This window comes from Gouania willdenowi, chromosome 12 (genome assembly GCF_900634775.1).
Source record: "Gouania willdenowi chromosome 12, fGouWil2.1, whole genome shotgun sequence".
Taxonomy (NCBI): domain Eukaryota; kingdom Metazoa; phylum Chordata; class Actinopteri; order Blenniiformes; family Gobiesocidae; genus Gouania; species Gouania willdenowi.
Genome location: NC_041055.1, coordinates 12,913,938 through 12,928,411, shown reverse-complemented (window position 1 = coordinate 12,928,411; position 14,474 = coordinate 12,913,938). Strand labels below are relative to the sequence as shown.

The 14,474-nt window shown below is 41.2% G+C and overlaps 1 protein-coding gene across 10 annotated transcripts in view; it reads right to left on the bottom strand.

Moving 5' to 3' along the window:
* Positions 1-14,474, bottom strand: part of rpgrb (retinitis pigmentosa GTPase regulator b) — a 52,990-nt gene that overhangs the window by 14,354 nt on the left and 24,162 nt on the right. The gene's annotated exons all lie outside the window — the stretch shown is intronic.

Here is a 14,474-nt window from a genome sequence, read left to right as displayed (position 1 = left end):
CAGCTAATTAACTCAAAACACCTGCAAAGGCCTTTAAATGAACTCAGTCTAGTTCTGTAGGCTACACATTCATGAGGAGGACTGCTGACCGGAGGGTTGTCCAAAAGACGACTATTGACACCTTGCACCAGGAGAGCAAGACACAAAAGGTCATTGCTGAAGAGGCTGGCTGTTCACAGAGCTCTGTGTCCAAGCACATTAATAGAGAGGCGAAGGAAAAGATGTGGTAGGAAAAAGTGTACAAGCAATAGGGATAACCACGCCCTGGAGAGGACTGAGAAACAAAACCCATTCAAAAATATGGGGGAGATTCACAAAGAGTGGACTGCAGCTTGAGTCAGTGCTTCAAGAACCACCAAGCACAGACGTGTGCAAGACATGGGTGTCAGCTGTCACATTCCTTGTGTCAAGCCACTGTCGAACAAGAGACAGCGTCAGAAGCGTCTCCCCTGGGCTAAAGACAAAAGGGACTGGACTGCTGCTGAGTGGTTCAAAGTTATGTTCTCTGATTAATGTAAATTTTGCATGTCCTTTGGAAATCAAGGTCCCAGAGTCTGGAGGAAGAGAGGAGAGGCACAGAATCCACGTTGCTTGAGGTCGAGTGTAAATTTTCCACAGTCAGTGATGGTTTGGGGTGCCATGTCATGTGCTGGTGTTTAACACTTTTTTCAATTTTTGACCAAACCACACCGTCTTTAACACTAGAAGTCCCAGGGATTTCTATATCCCCCAGAAGTCCCAGAGCAGGGTCAAATGAACTCTAGGACCAAACTGACGACTCTGATGGCTACAATTTGCATCTATTCATTTGTAAATGAATCACCTGAGAAATCAGCAGGGGGGAGAGCCTGACTCTAACAATGGAAGTCTGGAATGTTAGGGGGAAGTGCCCTGGAAGCTAAAGTCACAATGCCCCGTTTATTAACTCGTTCTGCTTGATGCTGGGGGAGAACAAACACAGACTACAAACATTGAAAGAAACAGAGTCACCTCTTCCAACACACCTGATTCAAATGATTATCAGGCTTCTGCAGAGCTGGATGATCATTTGAATAAGGTGTGCTGATTAGTGGCCCTCGAGGACCGGAATTGGACACCCCTGGAATACCCTGTTGTCATGCATCCTTTTGTGCTGTGGGGAATAAATAGCTGGCTGCTTCCACCTGCTGACACTCCACACTTATTCTACTCAAAATGCAGAGAAGATTTACCACTCAAGAAGCGTTGGAATTGATCCTGAACAATGCAAACCCTTGTGACTCAGATGGGGAGGACATAAACCTTCAGCCAAATTCGGATTCGGACTCTGAGCTGTCTTCAGGTTAGATTTCCCAAACATCCTATTTTCATTTCCTGACTTTATTTTTATTTAAAACCGAAGAAAAGAATAATTTGAATTTGTTCACATTGCAGATGACGAGACTGCTCCTCATCTGGAAAAGAGAGCTCGGTTGGAGAGTGAGCCCACAGAGACGGCGAAAGAGGGCACAGTGTGGCATGAAGAACATGTGGGTACAATTCTCCGTTTCACTCCAATGGAACCGTACGCTGCAGATGGAGAGCCAACAGCAAAGGCCAGAAGAAGAATCAGGAGTCGCTTTCAGAGCTTCCTCTGTTTCATTACTGTTGGCATGCTCCGTCCCATTCAAGAATGGACTATTCAGCATGCACGGCAAACGGAGCAGACGGACTGGTTCATGATCCTCCATGAACTAATGGCATTTATTTCTGTTATTATTTTGAGGGGGGTGACCAAGGTTCCATCTCTGCGTGACAGCTGGTCAGCATGCCTGGGAAACCCACTTATCACTGGAATTATGTCACGAAACCGTTTCCAAGACATCATGCGTCACCTACGATTTGATGACATGTTTACGCGCAGTGAGCGAGTGCAGACAGATAAGTTTGCTGCAATTTCGGATGTGTGGGGATCGTTTGTTACCAACTGCATCACATGCTACAACCCTGGTCGACACATCACAATTGATGAACAGCTTTTCCCATCGAAGACTCGCTGCTGTTTCCTGCAGTACATTGCAACAAAACCCGACAAATTTGGCATAAAGTTTTGGGTGGCTTGTGATTTGAAAACAAAGTACATCTGCAATGTCCTCCCATATCTTGGAAAGGACCCCAGTCGTCCCAGTGAGGAGAGACTTTCTGAGAGTGTGGTGATGAAGCTGATGGAACCATTTATGGACAAAGGCAGGACGGTCACCACGGACAATTTCTTTACATCACTGACACTTGCACGATGACTGCTCAGCCGGAAAACCACCATCCTCGGGACAGTCAACAAGATTCGCCGGGAAATTCCTCAGTCAACTAGAAAGATGGACCGCAAGGAATTCACCACTCAGGTATGTTGTTGGTCTTTTTTATTCCATCAACACCTCTGAGTGTGTCATTGTGTTTAAAACCGCTATAATAACAACAATTTCTTCTTTTTTAGGTGTTTTCCACCACTGGTGCCACGCTGATGGTGTATGCGCCCAAACGAAAAAAGACCGTCTACATTCTCAGCAGCATGCACAGCGTGGTTGAGACTGAGGAAACCATCAAAAGGAAGCCAAACACCATCACCCAATACAACACCACAAAGTGCGGAGTGGATGTGATGGACCAGATGGTGCGGGAGTACAGTGTGCGCACAGGAACACGGCGATGGCCAGTCGCCGTGTTCTACAACATGATCGACATGGCGGCACTCAATGCACATCTGCTTTATCAAGCATGCACCGGGGTGCAGGAGAGACGGGTGGACTTCCTGGTTCAGCTAGCAAGAGAGTTGGCTAACTCTCATGTGAGTGAAAAGAAGGCACTCAAAGAGCAACTGCGCCAACAACAACCGCCTACACCTGGCCCTGGGAAAAGGGCTAAGTGTCAGATCAACCATTGCTGCAAGAGCAATCGCGCAACTGTGCGATGTGTTCATTGCCACAAATACACATGTGGCAAATGTAGGAGAGAGATACCGTGGCAGTGCCAAGTATGTCACGAGTCTCAATAAGAGGATGAAGGAGATTCTTCTAAATATGTGCACAGTTGCTTTGTTATTATCATTATTTTTATTTATTTTGTTTTTTTTTACACAAATAAAAACCATTGAAAACAAATCAGAGTTGTTCTTTTGCACATTTCTCACACCACACTGTCATTAAAAATAAATAATTTTTGTGTTCTCTTTGGGTCAAATGACACCTCTCTGGGTTTTATAGGTAAAAAGTTCATTTGACACCTCTGTGGGACTTCTAGTGTTAAAAATGAACTCCTCCTCGAGTGTTAAGAATTTCCACATGAAATTTGGGATTTATGTTCTTGACAAGTTGGACAATGATCATAATGAAAACTGTAAGTTTTACCACATTGCCAGGCCAACAGGGCCAAGCCAAGCCAACTCAGCTGAAACTCATTTAATCAAAACCCGAAGTCATGTGCAGAACGCTCTGCACGCAATGACATGACAACTCAACCAATACTACCCCTAGTGGTAAAAGAAAATCACTTTATTCATTCTACTATGCATTTTGTTGACATTTTTCAACTCACATTCCCAAATGTGTTCAGAAATGCTCTGGAAAAGTGGATGATCATTTTTCAGGCAGATGGTGAGTTTTTATGGAACAGACTTCCTGTGGCAGAGCGCTATTTGCCAAAAAAAGGAATGCCTCAATTGGAGTACGTACTTAAAAAAATTTGCGAGTGATGAAACCTGCCATGTATGTTAAGGGTACCAAAACCTCAAAAACATTTTTGTTATTTTTTTTCCAAAATTGGCTCTGCAGTGCCTCTTTGAAATTTTAAAATTAACAGCCCCTAGCGCACATTTGCACTAGACATCCCAAATTTACAGACAGAATAAATCAAGATGCACAAAAAAGTCTCTTGAAGCCATCTCTCTATAAAAGCAAGGAATGTGTGTGTGTGTGTGTTCCTTAAATATCTCTGTGGATCAGGATCAAACTGACCTGAAAGTTTCAACATGGCTGCTGCTTGGACTGCAATGATGCCGTTAATAAATTATTTCATGAATGCTTTACAAATTCCGTGTGCATCTAAACTCGCTGTTGTGGATTAATGACACTAAACAAGTCCGGACCAATTTTGTTCCGGTTTGAGAAAATCCAGATCCGCGAGGACAACAAACTGGAATCGGAATAGATGGGGTTCAACTCCCCATACCGTCCTTGTTAAAAGCCAAAATATATGAAAACACAATAGTTATCACTCTACACATTTCACAACAAACCTAAATGTAGCCTTTGCGCGAAGAGGAATCCTCATAGAAACAGTAAATTCATAATGTTTGCTGTACATAGTCTTATTGATCTGCAACTTCACACAAATGATTACTTTACTACCACTAACACATACCAATGAAAATAACTGACTGTAGACACAGTGTCACCTACTGTATACTTGTGAGCATGAGATGTTTTTTTCACAAAATTTCATAAAACTGACATAGAAAGCTCCAACGAGGTTCAAACCGTTCTCTAAGTATTCAGCTTTCTATGGCCAACATTTCATACACCGCAAACTATGGTCTACAAGTCCGTCACTCTAACTTTTTACAGATATGTTACACGTGTTGGTTCTTGGGTAATAGTAATATTTCATATCACTGCTTTATGCAGGAAACATACCATTTTAGGTTCTTTTGGCCCTGATTAGTAGCTTACCAACAACATTTGATCGGTTGAGATCGGACTAATGGTTAAATTTCTGTGAATATTATACTAAACCAAATTTTTAGTGATCAGCTCCTGTCTTCTTAAGCACGGCTAAAAAGTATTTAATCTCCTCATTGGTTTGTGAAATTGATATGAGGTTTTAAAATGTTGTTAATAAGGCAACCCTAATAAATATAGCAAGGTTTAGTCAAAATATTCCCAGCGGTTATGCTACATTAAAGGTAATGCACTTGTGTGGCTGAATATTCACCACTCCTCCCCCTGGTCCTGGATGTCTGATCACACACGCACACTATTATGGGGGATGGATTGATCAGTTCTAAATTCATGCACGCGTACCTGCCTGCCTAACTTCACCAAACTTACCTTACTTAAGTAGTTAGGTGTAGTGGCAGGTGTGGCGTGAGTGAAGCTATAGCAATCAGGTGACCTTCACTATGTAGCACCTTCTGCATGACATGTAAACACTTCTTAGGGCGACCGTGGTTCAGGTGGTAGAGGGTCGTCTTCTGATGGAGAGGTTGGCGGTTCGATCCCAGTACCTGACTATGTGTTCTTGGGCTGAACCCTAAGTTGCTCCCAGTGGTCGACTAGCGCCTTGCATGGCAGTCCTGTCCCATTGGTGTGTGAATGTGAGAGTGATTGGGTGAATGAGCTGATATGTAAAGCGCTTTGAGACTGCTTCAGTGTGGTGATAAAGCGCCATATTATCCTGTCCAATCACAGCAACGATCTGACTCAGAGCGTAACACTACAGTCACTACCACTCTATGAACAGGTGTCGTGACACAGACTGTAACCGGACTAAATGGTGGTCAGTTATACACTCAGACACACACTTACTGACTTGCACGCGTGTATACGCCACCTGGAAGCCTATTTTTTCTGTGTTTACATGTCACGTAGACGGTGCTACATAGTGAAGCGCGCCTGATCGTATGTGACTAATATATTTATGTTTGTTAGGTGCACATCCCGGTGTGGCGTAGGTGAGCATACACTTTATGTATGCACATTAAAGCATCTGCAAATGTGTTAACACGTTAAAACGTCTGCAAGCACACATGGGGACGTGACTTGTGAATTGTGCCCGTGTACCCAATCTAAGTCTATGGAAAATGTAGATCAGACGTGCAGGCACAGGGTACTCGCTCGTTTACGCGTTCGATAGACTGGTGCGCATGAATTTAGAACTATGGGGGTGGATTGCTTCTAAATTCATGCGTCTGTGAGTGTATAACGAACCACCTGAATGTGCACCTAACAAACATACATATATCAGTCACACGTAGACGCAGATGTGGCGTGAGTGAAGCTATAGCGATCAGGCGTATGGCGAGTGGATAGTTCCACTGCTAACCTACCGCAGGAGAAAGTCATGTGAAATCAACTGATCTGAACTGACTGACTTCACCCCGTCGTCGCCAGTGCGCCACACCTACGCCGCCATGTCGCTGACTTTCTTACGCCGTCGCCAGCTTGTGAAACCTCAATAAATTAAAAAAAAATTAAAACAAAACTCAATATATTTAATTATATTTCACGTGTTCACAGACATAGCTGGTTCCATTAGACAGTAATTTAACTATTGTGATTATTATACCTAAATATCCTGAATGATTCAATCCTCAGCTTGATCTGGTTTAACTATAGTCATCAGAGAGATATTCATTAACTATATGTATATCATTAGATATAAACTAAATTAGATTGAGCAACAGTAAATACACTAATGTAGTTATTTTTGCTTTTCATTTGCTTTTTATTTTCTTTTAGAAAATAATTTCATTATAAATGAGGAAATAAATAAATTACAAACTTTGCATTGCTCCAACAATGCGAATCCACAGATAACCAACAGCATTTTTTTTAGTAATTGAAGATTTAACAAAGAATTGTTTCAGAATTGTAGCGGCTGCCCAGAGAAGGACTTGAACCTGAGTCCTCATGATGATTGCTTGAACTGAGAAGAAGAATGTGATCACAGAGCTACATCTGCCCATGGGAAGCTGAGTGTAAAAGTCCACCATGTGGAAGCAAAGTAGGAGGAAACGCAAAGCCTTCCCACTTAAAGTGTGATTATTAAAAAAAGTAGAAGATTGTAGCAACATTTTAAGCTATAAATTGTAGCTGTAGCTGCAGAATTAAAGCTTTAACAGCAGTATTGCTAAAAGTAAAAGAACAACAGGTGACACACTCTATCAACCACTCAATCATTGCATGACAAAAAATTGCACAAAATCTTGAATAACATTAAAAGTAAGAGATTTATAATTTGCATAATGAATGAAAAACGCGATTAATTAAAAAATTCATATAAATTTTTCTTGTCAGAGTGCAACCTCTACAAATCACTGATAATTGTAGATTAGAGAATGGGCTACATTTTAGTGCCAAATTTGAGTCTGAGTTAAATATTAACAGAGATATGGCAGTGTACAGTGAAAGCATAAACCTAATATTACATTAAAAGTATTAGTGTTAGCATTTCACAATTTACTTAGCAGCATTTTCACTATGCAGTGGAGCATTTAGATAGATTTTGATTAGTGTAGATCAGTTAAGATTTGGCAAAGTTGTAGCTCTTCAAATTGTGCGGAAGATTAAGAAAAATAACTAGAAACTTTGCATTGCCGCGACAATGCAAATCCACAGATCACTAACAGCATTTTGTTCAGTACTTGAAGATTTAACACAGAATTACTTAGAGCTGCAGAGACTGCCCAGAGCAGGACTTGAAGCAAGGTCCTTGTGATGATTGCTTGAACGTAGAAGCAGGATCTGATCACACTGAGCTACAGCTCATGAAAAATTGTGTAAAAGTCCACCTTGTGGAAGCAAAGTAAGAGGAAATGCAAAGCCTTCCCACTTAAAGTATAATTATAAAAAAGTAGAGGATAGTAGAAACAATTTAAGCTATAAATTGTAGCTTAGCTGCAGAACTAAAGCTTTAAAAGCAGTATTACTAAAAGTTAAGAAGCAACAGGTGACACACTCTAGCAGACCAAATCAACCACTCAATCATTGCATGATCACAAAAATTTTCACAAAATCTTGAATAACATTAAAAGTAAGATAGTTATCATTCTACAAATTAGATATTATGATTGTCACTGAAGAGCAGAACAATCTGATCTTTGAATGGTGTAAATCAGTTAAGATTTGCATAATTAATGAAAAACTGTAAATTCAAAAATTCATGTAAATTTATTTTGTCAGAATGCAACCATTAAAAGTTACCTAGATTAGAGACTGGGCTACATTTTAGTGCTGAACTTGTGTCTCTGAGTTAAATATTAACAGAGATATGGCAGTGTATAGTCAAAGCATAAAATCTAAGATTACATTAAAAGTACAAGTGTTGGCATCTGTAGGGAATCAAACCCCCAAGTTGACCTTTGACTTAGAACACTGGCTTCACCAGCCAGTGGAGTCGGAGAGTCTGTCTCCTACTGTGAAGTGCAAACGTTCCCACAGGGGGATCTTCTCCCTCTTCCTGCCCGAACAAAGGAACAGGAGAATCCAAGAACAGTTTGTCTCCTGTTATCACCTCTCTGCTACATTACGATCAAAAGGAAGCAGTCAGTCAATGTTTACATGCTAAGTTTTCAAACTCTGGGCTCCGACCCCCTGCAGATGTTGCCACCTCCCGAACCCACACCAATGGTTACACAGGACGTTGGAATAACCCTAGCTCTCCCGCTCAAATGAGAACAAAGGACATGTGCTTGACTGAAAAGTTACAAATGAAAACATTATTGGAATGATTTCTACAGAAATTGAAATTGCAAATGTTGTCTGCACTCGTTTCATGTAATTCAATAACCAACAGAATGCTATTTTAAATGTTTCATCATTTAAAAAGTGCTTAAAAATACCAGAAAACATCACAAAAGTTAGTTTGAGGTATCTACTACAACCATATAGTTAAGAAGAGGCATAACATGATTTTTGACATTTATGTTTATGAGTAATTACAAGTAAAATTCATTAACCGGTTCCTGAAGTGATTCTAGGCTATTTTCCAGTCGTGTTTGGTATCAAACTCTTTCATTATAGATGATATATCAAGATATGATGTTGAAAAGATTATTTGAATATGCTGAACTCATTATTATGGTTTATGTGTAAATCTAGGAATCATCCCTCCTGTTTGTCTCTGTCTCACATAACACACACTTGAAACACACCCACAAGCTGAAAGCAGAGACATTGACCAATCACCGATATGACCTCAGAATGATCAACCAAGACACCTCCTCCAAAAGGCGTCTCCAAATTCTTTTTAAAAAAGGACGCGCGGCCAGAAACTTCAGTTTTTTAGGACGCTGGCGTTTCAATACTCAACGCGTTTCCCTCCCCAACTTTTCACTTATTTCATTTTATTTTTAGTTGAAACAGTTAGATTTTTGGAATGAACAGCTGCTTGGTTCGGACGAATCCAGCATCTAGTGACGTGCGTAACAGCCGAAAGAAGCCCGGCCTGCGACCCACTGCGGTAAGCCACGAGCCATTATCTAAGCCAGCTGCGAAGGCCAGAACGCCTAGATCGGCTGAAGGGGCTATACTCTGTTGAACCGCAACAGAACCCAACGGTGGCACGTCCTGCTGCATTGCTTCAAACAGCACCTCCAGGTCCAACCCTGACATCATCTTCAAGGTACAAGAATGAACTTTCATCAGCAACTTCATCCACAATAGATCACATACATACTTCCATAACTACAAACTTACACTCACTCACAACATGTTCCACACACAGTTCATCTCATTCATGTGTGTTCGTCTCCCCTGTCTGTCTCCCTCTCTTTGTTTTATGAGCTCTCTTGATGATTTTATTCTTTGATTTTATGATCTTATTATTCGAATATGTATCCTGCATTTTTATTCAATATTTAGTAGACCAGCTTTCTCCTAGCATAGTGATTTCACTTTATTACATATAATCCTCACTTTTATTAGCCTAGAAATGCATTTTATCATGATTTAATTATCCCATTTCAATTGATATTTTGACTGTGTTAATTGTTGACTTTTGAATAAAAGGTTAAACATAATCTTTGATTCCTCTGATTCATTAAAGCTGTGACTATGGTGTAGATTTGCTGTTAGAATTCACTTTTCCCTGGTTTCACATTGATGAGTTTAGTCTAAAAACTTAGACATATTTCTCCTGTTAAAAGGAGGGGCACCCCGCAAAATTTGAAGTAATATTAATAATCATAATTAATATTCTTAGTTATATAACCCATTAATAATAACTCATCCTCCTACACATCTCACAATTTGCTTTGCAGCAGTTTCATTATGCAGTGGAGCATTTTGATATTTGAATAGTGTAGATTGGTTAAGAATTGGCTAAGTTATAGCTACACAAAAAAGTGCGGAAGAATAAGAAAAACTACAAACTTTGCATTGCTGCAACAATGCAACCGGGAATGCAAATCCACAGATAATTAACAGTATTTTGTTGCATTAACTCGGTAAGGGCCTGACTTTTTGTGGTTGTTCCTACAAACAAAAGTATTGCAGTTCGGATCCAGCACACATCAGACACAGCTGTAGTGCTACAAACATATAGAGAAAACAACAACTCAACACAATCAACCCAAAGCCAACAAATTAAAACACATACTCAGGATAAGATCAAAATAAAACGATGTGTGCAGAAAATGAAAAACCATTGCATTGGTCCCAAATGATTCAATTCACAGCTAGAGTGAGAATTCACTGATATGATAATGGTCCAACATCAGGTACAGCCCCCCAACTCCTCAAAAACAAGTTGTATCAACTTTCAAATACTCATATGTTTCCAAGGTAAGGATGGAGCAAAATAATACTGAGATCCTGTCATTTAAAGAGTAACTTAATCCCCAACCCACTTTTCTGCTGAATACATATGTATTTGGGTATAAAGTAGTGCTGTTGATTGATCCTAGTCCAACTTTTAAAATTTCAGTAAATGTATTTTAATTTTGCGTATTTAGTTGTAAAGTGTCAGAGTTCCTGGCCGTTAAGGGTTGAACGCCGGCTATTACAAGTGAATTTTGGTATTGGCTGAAACGGATTCTTTAGATTTATCTGCATTATCAACTTTAACTGTTGGCTCTGCCCCTCCTATAAAATCTGAGAGAAGGGAGAAGGGTTTTCTCCAGTCACAGTCCTCAGTGAGAATTGATTGACAGTTTTAATGAGAAAGTCTAATGTTCCGTGAGTAAAACAGCCCACTGTATCGGTAATGTTTATGACTGTGCTTCTATAAGGAGCAGATTCTGCGCTAATCAGATGGTTCATCAAGCTACAATATGTGTGCATGTACAGGCACATAGTGTAAATATCCCCCCCTGTCTCTGCACTTGCCTGAACGTGCATGTACTCATCGCTGCAGTATGTGCCTTTATGTAATGGACTTCAAGCTAATTATTGTTGATTTTTACTTATTTTACTTTTAAGAAGAAATGTTCTCACTATTTAAACATTGGAAGTAGTTCATGACTGCTACATGTCCATTCCTCTGCTTCAATAAATCCTTGTTAAAAAGAAACAAAAGCTCATGTTATTTAATTACTACAACATTAAAATTCATTTATTTCATATGAAATGCATTTGACTCATGTTTGGATCCTGGTGCAGCAGGTGAGACTATATGTCATACACTCAAACAAACAGGATCAGCCCAAGTCACATCAAAGCATCAGTACAGATCTTTTACTTTTACTCATGTCGAAGAACATTAGAATCAGTGCATTTCTCCGTGGACCAAGCGTGACTCGGCTCATCTCAGGTGCAGGTATCGCGGCAAAACGTCATCCCAGAATTCTTCCGACTCACCAGCAATCTGACCTTTGACCCCTGACCTAGGTTTGCCCCTATCTGGCGATGTACATTTGACCCTTTTTTTAACCTCTTCTTCTTCTTCTTTTTCACTATTACTGTCATCTTCAGTTTCCTCATAGCTGCTTTCTTCCTCCTCTTCCTCCTCACTTTTTTCATTATCCTCCTCTGTACTGCTTTCCTCCTCCTCCTCCTCCTCCTCCTCCTCTTCCTCTTCCTCTTCCTCCTCCTCCTCCTCCTCCTCCACCTCCTCCTCCTCCTCTTCCTCCTCTTCCTCCTCTTCCTCCTCCTCCTCCGCAGACTTCACAGATGTGTTTCCACTCTCCTCTTCCCCCTCCTCCTCCTCTTCCTCCTTCCCCACACCTTCAGACTTTTCCTCACTCTCCATGTCCTGACTTAACCCTTTTTCGCTGTCCTCCTCTTCTTCAACCTCCCCGTTGCTTTCGTTCTCATCTGTCTCATCTTCACTTTTTGTCACTCCACTGGTCTCCTCCTCCTCCTCAGCACTACTCTCCTCCTCTTCCTCCTCCTCCTCATCTGTCCCTGACTGAGCTTCACTGTCTCCATCACTCTCTTCTTCACCCTTTCTTACTGTGTTAGTGCTGTGGCTGCTATCTTCTGCTTCCTCTCTAACATCAGCACTAGTCTTCTGCCCTTCCTCCCCTTCCTCTTTGACGGCTGGTATATCCACCTGATCTAAACTTTGGTCCTGACTCATGTCCATGTCACTCAGATGGCTCTGATCTTCAGGACTTCCTGGTATGATATTGATGCTGACCACAGACCTGTTGCTAACATCAGTTGACTGAGCCTCATATTCTGAGCTCATAGACTTTTCCAGTTTTGTGTTGCTAATCTCAGAAAGCGCTAGGGCACTCTCACGGGCTCCGGCTGTCATATCTTTGGCTAGCCCAGAAGTGAGCGTGGCGGCTCCGGCCAGTATCTGGAGGCATGACAGTTTTTCAGCCTTAGCTGCTTTCTTGTTTTCCTCATTTTTTGATTTTTTAGAAGAATCTTTGTCCACTGTCCCTGATTTCTCCTCCTGAACAGCCTTGTGTGGGATGAGTGCTGATTTGTGACTTTGTACAACAACCGGCTGTTTTTTTTCTAGCCCACGATTGGCCTGAACTTTTTGAGTTCGCTGTTCAGAGGTAATCTGTGACACTGTCTTCCCGCTTTTGAAACTTAATTTGGAGCCTCCTTCTTGCTTCCTACTGACATCAGTCATTGAATAGTATTTGGACACTGTCCTTCTGACATCAGCAGGTCTTTCAAACTGGTTCACTTTGTTTCGCTCTATTTTCTTCTGTCTCTGCAGGCTACGGGATGACGACGATTGAATGCTGGGTGGGGCCTGATGGGAATGGTCTTCCTTGCTTTTATGAGACAGCAATGTTGAGGAGAAAGTGCTCTGCTTTGAGAAATCTCTGTCTTTTAAAGCCTTAGCATAGTTAGCCTTGTTCTATTGCCATCATACGAAAGCAGGAAGAACAGGAATGGAAAAAAAAGATTAGAGAGGAAAGGAGAGGTCGGAAAGTTTCAAAGAGACCAGAGACAGAAATATCAAATAATTCAAGCTCAAACCTTTAAACGTATATACACACATACAAATAAACACTGAACAAAAATATAAGCACACTTTTGTTTTTGCTCCAATATTTCATGAGCTGAACTCAAAGATCTAAAACGTTTTCTATATACACAAAATACCTAATTCTTTAAAACATTGTTCACAAATTTGTCTCAATCTGTGTTCGTGAGCGCTTCTCCTTTGCGAGATAATCCATCCCACCGCACAGGTGTGGCATTTCAAGATGCTGATTAGACAGCATGATTATTGTGCAGGTGTGCTTCAGGGTGGCCAGAATAAAAGGCCACCCTTAAATGTGCAGTCAGAAAACCAGTCAGTATCTGGTGTGACCACCATTTGCTTGACGTAGTGCAACACATCTCCTTCACATAAAATTGATCAGGTTGTTGATTGTGGCCTTTAGAATGGTGGTCCACTCTTCAATGGCTGTGCGAAGTTGCTGGATATTGGCAGGAACTGGAACACGTGGTCGTATACACTGATGCAGATTAATAAAATGCACCTGCGTTCGTTGTCCATAACATACGCCTGCCCATACCATAACCCCACTGCCACCATGGGCCATTGATCCGCATACCGCTCACCCACACACGCTGTCTGTCATCTGCCCTGAAAAGTGAAAACCAGGATTCATCCTTGAAGAAAACACCTCTCCAACATGCCAGATGCCATCGAATGTGAGTCAGGTCGAGACCCCGATGAGGACGATGAGCATGCAGAAGAGCTTCCCTGAGACGGTTTCTGACAGTTTGTGCAGAAATTCTTTGGTTATGCACACCGATTGTTGCAGCAGCTGTCCGGGTGGCTGATCTCATACAATCAAGGAGGTGAACATGCTGTATGTGGAGGTCCTAGGCTGGTGTGGTTACATGTGGTCTGCGGTTGAAAGGCCTGTTGGATGTACTGCCAAATTCTCTGAAACGGCTTTGGAGACAGCTTATTGTCGAGAAATTAACACTCAATTCATGGGCAACAGCTCTGGTGGACATTGCTACAGTCATCATGCCAATTGCACGCGCCCTCAGAACTTGCAACATCTGTGGCATTGTGCTGTGTGATTAAACTGAACATTATTAAAGTGGCCTTTTATTGTGGCCAGCCTAAGGCACACCTGGGCAATAATCATGGTGTCTAATCAGCATCTTGATATGCCACACCTGTGAGGTAGGATGGATTATCTCTGGAAAGGAGAAGTGCTCACTAACACAGATTTAGACAGATTTGTGAACAATATTTGTGAGAAAGAGGTCTTTTGTGTATATAGAAAATATTTTAGATCTTTGAGTTCAGCTCATGAAAAATTGGAGAAAAAACAAAAGTGTTGCGTTCAAAGACTTGTTCAATCTATGTTA